Source organism: Durio zibethinus, chromosome 10 (assembly GCF_047325235.1).
Source record: "Durio zibethinus cultivar Kanyao isolate XHJ-2024 chromosome 10, ASM4732523v1, whole genome shotgun sequence".
Lineage (NCBI taxonomy): Eukaryota > Viridiplantae > Streptophyta > Magnoliopsida > Malvales > Malvaceae > Durio > Durio zibethinus.
In genome coordinates this window covers 24,075,108-24,083,658 of record NC_143171.1, presented here as the reverse complement: position 1 = coordinate 24,083,658, position 8,551 = coordinate 24,075,108, and the positions used below count along the sequence as shown (strand labels likewise).

Here is an 8,551-nt window from a genome sequence, read left to right as displayed (position 1 = left end):
CTAAGTAAGCAAAAAAAAGATAAGTTTCTTTTTTTTTTAAATTTCCTCAATTATTTTCTTTTTCGTTTTTAGGAAATTAAAACATTTTAGTGATTGTAAAGTCTAATCTTATTGCTTTTTCTTTTTGTTTCAACTCTTGTTTGGATGAAATTTTAGAGTTTTTCTGCGGTGGTTGGGCCAAATGGAAGTGGTAAGAGCAATGTGATAGATGCCATGCTTTTTGTATTTGGGAAGAGAGCAAAGCAGGTAATTTTTAACACAATTTTACTATTCTATCATTTGGGTGTCTATCTTCTTTTTTGCTTCTATGTAGTTACAGTAATACTTCAAACAATATGATAGATAGTTCTTTTTGAGGGAGTTTCTTTCTCTTTATTTGTTCTTGCTTTATTTTGCTGATCGAATTGTGCAAATGCGGCTTAATAAAGTTTCAGAGCTTGTTCACCATTCCACTAATCATCAGAATCTTGACAGTGCTGGTGTTTCTGTTCATTTTCAAGAGATTATTGATCTGGTGAGTCTTTTGCATCTGAGTTTTTCTTGATTTTGGTTATAAGTTTTTAACTTAGCTGACTGAACAGATAATAACAGAGGGTTTGAGAAGCTCGATGCTGCATTTTCTCTGCTCTTTAATTGCAAAATCTTTAAGTGTTAGCTAATTGAATTTCACCATTATATTTCTCAATAACAAAATGGAGCTTTAAAAAATTTTGAGTTGGTGGTACTTTTGAACTAACTCTCTACTGAATGCAGGATGATGGTACATATGAAGCTGTTCCAGGAAGTGATTTTGTTATTTCCCGGGTTGCATTTCGCGATAACTCTTCCAAATATTACATCAATAACCGTGCTAGTAACTTTACTGAGGTTGCAAAGAAATTGAAAGGGAAAGGAGTTGATCTTGACAACAATCGATTTCTTATTCTTCAGGTTCAATATAGTCACAAGGTGCTTGTATTTAGAAATTTCAAGTTCTTTTTCTGCTTGTCTTCATTTTTTACTGGTTGTTATCAGGGTGAGGTTGAGCAAATTTCTCTGATGAAGCCAAAAGCACAAGGGCCTCATGATGAAGGTTTCCTCGAATATCTTGAGGACATAATAGGAACTAACAAATATGTTGAAAAGATTGATGAATCATCTAAGGAGTGAGTATTTTTCCTGCAAACTTTAATCGAGATTTATCTTTTTTTTTTGTCTCCTCCACCTTATTCCATTCGAACTTGGAAACTGTATGCATGAGGAAATCATTATTTTCAGTATGTGTCTGCTGTCTTTCACACTAGAATTTAAGACCTTTTAACCTGATGTTTGATCATCTTATACCTAGCTATCAAGACTGTCCACCATAATGAATGAAATATTAGTAGTCTACTGTCTTTCTAGAATTGTCATATGTCTACCACCATTGTATGTTGTTTTCTTTTGTGCTGCTAGGCTTGAAACTCTCAATGACAAACGATCAGGTGTCGTGCAAATGGTTAAATTAGTGGAGAAAGAAAGAGAGAGCTTGGAGGTTTGTTTATGATGCTATTTCCCTCTTTTTTTAGATTGATGTCATCTCTATTATGTTTATGTGTACTTAATCTGTTATATTTTATGTGCAATAGGATGTTAAGAATGAGGCAGAAGCGTACATGCTGAAAGAGCTTTCTTTTTTGAAATGGCAAGGGAAAGCTGCAAAACTGGCTTATGAAGATACCAACATGAAAATGGTTGAACTACAAGAAAATGTATCGAACTTAGAAGAAAATTTGAAGAATAAAAGGTTGTTCTAGTCAACATATGCATTCAATTCTCATGCATATACTTAAATACATAATTAAGATTTAAGGTTATGATGTCCTATTTCAGGGAAAACATTCAGGAAAGCAGTAAAAGGTTGAATGAGCTTGAGTCTGTGCACAACACTCATCTGAGAAGAAAAGAGGTTTGCATTTGATTGGTGTAGAGCCTCACAGAGATATGCTTATGGAAATATTTTAAGATATTCTTGCTTATCAGATGGTATTTTGAGTACAAAGGGGTTAGGCAGTCTATGTGATCATTATGTTTGGCTTTATCATTCTGAAGTTTCTTTGGGAATAATGAGCTGAATAGTTTTTATTTTATATAATTAGGAACTTGAGAATGATTTGAGAAACTGTAAGGAAGACTTTAAGGAGTTTGAAAGGCAAGATGTTAAATACAGGGAAGATCTGAAGCATATGAAACAGAAGCTGAAGAAACTTGAAGATAAACTTGAAAAGGTATTTGAAAGACCTGATGTACTTAAATTAAGCTCATGCATACGTCTCACTTTGTCTCACATTCCAGGATACATTAAAAATTGAGGACACGACAAAGGAGTGTGAGAACTCAAAAAATCTAATTCCAAAACTTGAGGATAACATTCCAAAGCTTCAAAAGCTTTTGCTGGATGAGGAGAAAGTCCTAGAAGAAATGAAAGAGAACTCTAAAGGTAATATGACCTCTTTGGACTTTTATTTTTTAAAATTTTTATTTGTCTGCGTAAATAAAGTGGACATTCTGCCTTCTTTGAAATGAAGCAATCTTATTTAACCAGAAATCAGGTTTTACTTGTGTCTTTTGCTTTCATGGTCATTTGCTATCTGATTAACTGTTATTTTGATTGCTTAATGAGCAGTTGAAGCTGAGAAATATCGCTCTGAGCTTTCAAAGGTTCGTGCTGAATTAGAACCTTGGGAAAAAGAGTTGATTGTGCGTAAGGGAAAACTTGAAGTTGCTCACACTGAAAGCAACCTTCTAACTCAAATGGTGTGGCTATATATTGCATTTGCTTTCTAATTAGCTTGATGAAGCTATGACAGCTTCTAGCTTATCTTTGTCCCCTTAATTTTAAGTGACTGATATAATTTTCTTTCTCTTTTCTCCCAATTAGGTTGGAACAGAAGTCATATTTAGTATCTTCTTTTATATCATCAAACTGTTTTCCTCCATAAGAATCAGTCATAATAAGCTTGCACCATTAGGCAGCTGTTTGTTAAGGGTTTTATCAGTGTGCCCAAACATGCATCACTTGAAATCCAAAGCAGCAAGTTAGGGTGACGTAGTTCTCTCACTTATCCCTGTCTAGTATATAATGCTATCACAGTAGGTGTGAATTGAAGCCACACAATTACCAGTAGAAGTAAAGTGAATATTTCTAAGCAGCCATCATGACAATTTTTTTTGTTTAGAATTTTCTTTAATACAACCCCGGAACTGCCAAAGACTGCAGGTTGATTTCGTTTGTTGCAAAGACAGATGTCAGCCACGATGGATAATTTGGGACACCTTGATTTTTCATGAATGGGCTAGCAATTAAACAACTCTTGGCACATTATATTTTCATTTATTTCTTGACTATTGCTCTTAGGGAGTTTATTGTGGTAATCTTTCTTAGAGGAAGACACAAAATAGTTGGCTTAATTTGAGTGTTGACTCTTTCAGCATGAAGCTGGTCATACAGCTTTTAAGGATGCTGAAAAGGAGATGGACAACATATTGGGGAAAACGGAAACAATAACAGCAGCTATTGAAGATCAGCGAAGTGATCTGGAAAAGAATAAGCTTGAAGCGTTGGAAGCACGTAAACTTGAACAGGTTCATGCTTCCATGATAATTGGTTGATCTTAGGGCTTCTTTTTTAAGCTAATTTTCTTCTTCAAATTCTTTTGCCATCATGGAATATGTTGAGAAGAACCTATGTTTTGTAGGAATGCATCAAAGAACAAGAAGTATTAATTCCTCTTGAACAAGCTGCAAGAGAGAAGTTTGCAGAACTAGAGTCGGTGCTGGATTCTGAGAAGAGCCAGGGATCAGTTTTAAAAGCAATTTTGCAGGCTAAAGAATCCAAGCAAATTGAGGGAATATATGGCAGAATGGGTGATTTGGGTGCTATTGATGGTGAGTTTTCTGTATTCTGGTCACATTATCTTCTATTAGCTCTTCCCAACTTTTCAAGATTCAGGGAGTAATAACTGTGTTAAAATGTCTGGATGTGTGTAAGTAAAAATTCTTTTGTTCTCTTTCTATGGCTTTCCGCTTCCCTCCCTCCATTCTTTCCTTCTTTTTTCTTATCCTTTTAAATTTTATTTTGAATTGAAATGACAGAATGATAAACAAAATTTTTGGTTGCATGAATGAAGAAAAATTGCTGATGCTATTTAAAGTTCAGGATGAAAGAATTGCTGATGCAGTAAGGCGGTACCAAGCCTCAGAAAAGGTAGTTGCACAGTTGGAGATGGAGATAGCTAAAAGCCTAAAATAGGTACTCTTAGTAATCCATTTTCCAAAGCTGATATCATTTGTTAATTGGAGTTTCATGCAATATTTCCTTCCATTCAAAAACAGATTGACAGCTTGAATTCGGAATATAACTATCTTGAAAAGCAACTTGATTTCCTCAAGGCTGCATCACAACCAAAGCAAGACGAAGTTGATAGGCTGGAAGAGCTAAAGAAGATCATTTCTACACAAGAAAAAGAGATTGATAGACTAATCCAAGGGTCTAGAAAGCTGAAGGACAAGGTGGGTATGAACGTTGGCTAATTTCTTTGAAATTAGAAACTTTGAGGTCAGTTTGGATGCCCACGTGCAAAAGTACAATCTTTTATAACCCTCATTTGTGGTTTTTGTCTTGATCTATCATCTCCCCACTAGAACATTCTCTATGTTTTTGCAACACTAACGGAATTTAGGACATAAAGTGCTTTATCTATTGATGCCATATTATTTGCTTAACCTTTTCCTCTATTTTTAGGCTTTAGATCTGCAGAATAAAATAGAAAATGCTGGTGTTGAAAGGTTGAAAACACAGAAGTCTAAGGTTGAAAAGATACAGTCTGTAAGTTTTGCTTGACATGAAATTTACAAATTCCTATTCTGGAGTATCCACGGTAAACTAGTAATTCACGCTGCTTACTTTGTTAGGATATTGACAAGAATAGCACAGAGATCAACCGTCACAAGGTTCAAATAGAGACAGGTGAGAAAATGGTGAAGAAATTAACAAAGGGGATTGAGGAGTCAAAGAAGGAGAAAGAACGTATCACTGAGGGAAAGGAAAAGTTGCATGGCATGTTTAAAGAAATAGAGCAGAAAGCGTTTATAATTCAAGAGAATTTTAAGAAGATACAGAAGGTTTTTAAGATTCTTCCTGTACCCCCGGCCAAAAAATATAGTAAAGATGAAAGCAAAGTGACCTTGTAGAAATGCATGACTTGTTTCTCCTTTTGATAGTTAATTGATGAACATGGAGAAGTGCTGGGTAAATCAAAATCGAAGCATGAAGGAGAGAAAAAAAATGTTGATGAGTTACGTGCATCAGAGGTACTATGCAATTTAATGCTTATTTTTTTTTTTCTAGGTTAGTTTTATGCTTGTTGATTTAACTGTATCAATTTGGTAATTCTCAGGTGGATGCTGAATTCAAATTCCAAGGCATGAAAAAGATGTATAAGGAGTTAGAAATAAAGGGTAAGGGTTTCAAGAAAAGGCTCGATGACTTGGAAATTGCTCTACAAAAGCATATGGAACAGTATGTCACTTTATGGTTTTAAAACTGGTTGCTTTAGGATGTAAATTGCATTTTATCTTGTTGATTGCAGGATACAGAAAGATCTAGTAGAAGTTGAAAAGCTACAAAAAACCTTGGCTGATGAGACTCTGACTGAGGCCTGTGACCTGAAAAGGGCCCTTGAAATGGCGACTTTGCTGGAAATACAGCTGAAAGAGATGAATCCAAACCTTGATTCAATCTCAGAGTATGAATTTTGCTTTTGTTATTTTTCATGTTTCCAAAATGTGATCTATTTTCCTGTATGAATGTTCACTCAAGTACTTGATGTTATAGATATCGAAGAAAAGTATCACTGTATAATGAGCGAGTTGAGGATCTTAACACAGTTACCCAGCAGCGTGATGATATAAAGAAGCAGTATGATGAGTGGAGAAAGAAAAGGCATGGATATCCTCTCATGTTATTTTTCCCTGTTGTGACTTCAAAGTTATCCTTTCACCTTAGGTCATCTAATCTCAGTAAATTGAATTGTTATAATTATGATATTTAGGTTGAATGAGTTCATGGCAGGATTCAATGCAATATCTTTGAAGTTAAGGGAAATGTATCACGTTTGTCTTGAGACCATGCATTGAACTGCTATTTGCCAAAACTAAGGCCCTTAATTCATTGTTTATTAGTACTATTTCTCGTTGGGGTAGCCGGGTAGGGGGTTGGTGGATTTGGACTAGTGAGAGGCCAGAAGCAAGAATACTTTTTCTAGGTTTATGGTTGTCCTTCAATGGTGGTTTTCCATTTAGGTATTTGTCTCTTTTGGACTTGGGGGTAACCTCACTAATTTGCAAGTACACAGGTTATTTATGATATCCCCTTTTTCTCTATATTTGCAGGTGATAGATTACTTCCCTTCCCTCCCTTTCTTTTGTTACCTGCTTTCATAAAGTAATAGTTCTAGCTAACTGAATTAACTGAACAGATGATCACGCTTGGAGGAGATGCAGAACTTGAACTGGTGGACTCTTTGGATCCTGTCTCTGAAGGTGTTGTTTTCAGTGTTAGACCACCCAAGAAGAGCTGGAAGAATATTGCAAATTTATCTGGTGGAGAAAAGGTTGCATCTTCATGTTGACTACCCATTTATGAATGCTTAACATGCATGCTAACGATCGTTTGTACTCCATTCCTCTGTAAATATTTAGGTTTTCTAACATTTCTCTCATAACTGCTTTCAGACTCTCAGCTCGTTAGCTCTCGTTTTTGCTCTTCATCATTACAAGCCTACGCCACTTTATGTAATGGATGAAATTGATGCAGCTCTAGGTACATATTTACCAGATTCATGAACCTTTTTCCTTTTCTTTTCTGAGGTTCCACTTCTTGAGACTAGTAACTTTGATGGTTTTTATGGTGTTTCAGACTTCAAGAATGTTTCCATTGTTGGACATTATGTCAAGGATCGGACAAAAGACGCACAGTTCATTATCATAAGGTATGTTTCTTTCCCCAAGTTCTTCTGCTATGAAACAATTTATCAATTTTATATGTACTCAGTCCATTTTTTTCTGTCTTGTTCAAACTGCAGCCGCAGGAATAACATGTTTGAGTTAGCTGATCGACTCGTTGGGATCTACAAAACTGATAATTGCACTAAGAGCATTACTATCAACCCTGGCAGTTTTGTGGTGTGTGAGAAAGCTGCATGATTGGTATAAGCATCATGCTGGTTGAAGTTTGGTTTGTTGCTATATTCATTTTGTTATACTAACCTAAAAATATATATTATACCATGCATGAACTATGAGCATCTCCATATGTATTGTTCCGCAACTCCACTGAAAGCTCAACATGCCATGAAAACAGTACTGAAATTTGATTCCCTGTAAATGTATTTAATCCTGCAATCCCAGTCCCTGTGTATGAATTGATGACGTTGGTAAATAACATGGTATAATGGATCCTTATCAAGTAAAGGGCCTGTAACTTTCTTCACTGCCAAGAGAATTCAATTCTAATAGCAACCTCCGAATGCCTCGTGCCTAAGCAATTCTCTAACCCAAACCGAAGTTCCAACACTCCTCACAGTCCCGAGGAATGCCTCCTATAGCTAGTTCCCCAGGGTTAGATAAAGCTGAGCCATCAGCATTCACCTTGATAAACTCCGCAGGAGGTTGCCAAGCAATATGCCGAACTTGCCTAATAGAAGTAAGCCGTCTAGTCTCATTGAAATGCAAATAATCTCTAGCACTAGCCATTATAATGTTAGAAGAATGATTGGACCAGCTATAATTTTCCTCAAACACATTTATTTTTCCATTCCACGCTTTTTTAATTAATGGGAGCTACAATCTTTCTTTGTTTCTCTTTTTGTTTGTCGTTTTGAAAATGGATTTTGATTTTATAGGAGCAACACTAAAAAATTAGAATTATTGCTTTTGATAAATTTGGAATTTTGAGGAAAGGTTTTAAGACGTGTAATGGTTTCATTTTTTTCAAGATTTTATTTGTTTCCACCGTATAATTTACTTAGTAGGTGTGTAAAAAGATTGCAGGCAATAAATCTTAGGATATAATGAAGTTTAGTGATTGACTGCATTCTACACTAATAAAATCAGTCCATCGAGTAATCTTTGACGTATCACAAGATCCCTAAATTTTTATAAAGATTTTCTACAGCAAAACTTCTATAAAAGAAATATAGAGTTTGAAGAAAGAGAGAGAGTTTTAAGAATTATTTTTGTATATTTTTCAAAAAACTTGAGGAACTTTTATAAATAGATAAGTATTCTTTCATACAAACATGACTATATATTTTGAATAGACAAAAATTGTCTGTTTTTGAACAGTTGAAACTGTTTATTTTGAATAGACTTATCTCTTTATTTTAAACAGATTTAATTATCTGTCTTTATTTTTTCTTTTTCAATGTTGGATTATTTCTTGTATTTTATTTTGAAAATCTCTAATCCCCCACTATTTTCAAAATAATCTAGATTTATGATCACTTGGAAATCAATTGCATAAATGAATGTA

The 8,551-nt window shown here is 34.8% G+C and overlaps 1 pseudogene across 1 annotated transcript; it reads left to right on the top strand.

Moving 5' to 3' along the window:
- Positions 1–260: 260 nt before the first annotated feature.
- On the top strand, positions 261–7,510 carry LOC111292844 (structural maintenance of chromosomes protein 4-like; annotated as a pseudogene). The gene is made up of 24 exons (XR_016345476.1): positions 261–514; positions 754–930; positions 1,015–1,145; positions 1,435–1,513; positions 1,608–1,765; positions 1,852–1,927; positions 2,118–2,246; positions 2,314–2,458; positions 2,645–2,775; positions 3,451–3,603; positions 3,717–3,906; positions 4,173–4,270; positions 4,354–4,530; positions 4,763–4,846; positions 4,933–5,142; positions 5,242–5,331; positions 5,418–5,539; positions 5,610–5,765; positions 5,855–5,962; positions 6,072–6,132; positions 6,498–6,632; positions 6,754–6,841; positions 6,938–7,010; positions 7,104–7,510. The product of XR_016345476.1 is annotated as a structural maintenance of chromosomes protein 4-like (transcript).
- The last annotated feature ends 1,041 nt before the right edge of the window (positions 7,511–8,551 follow it).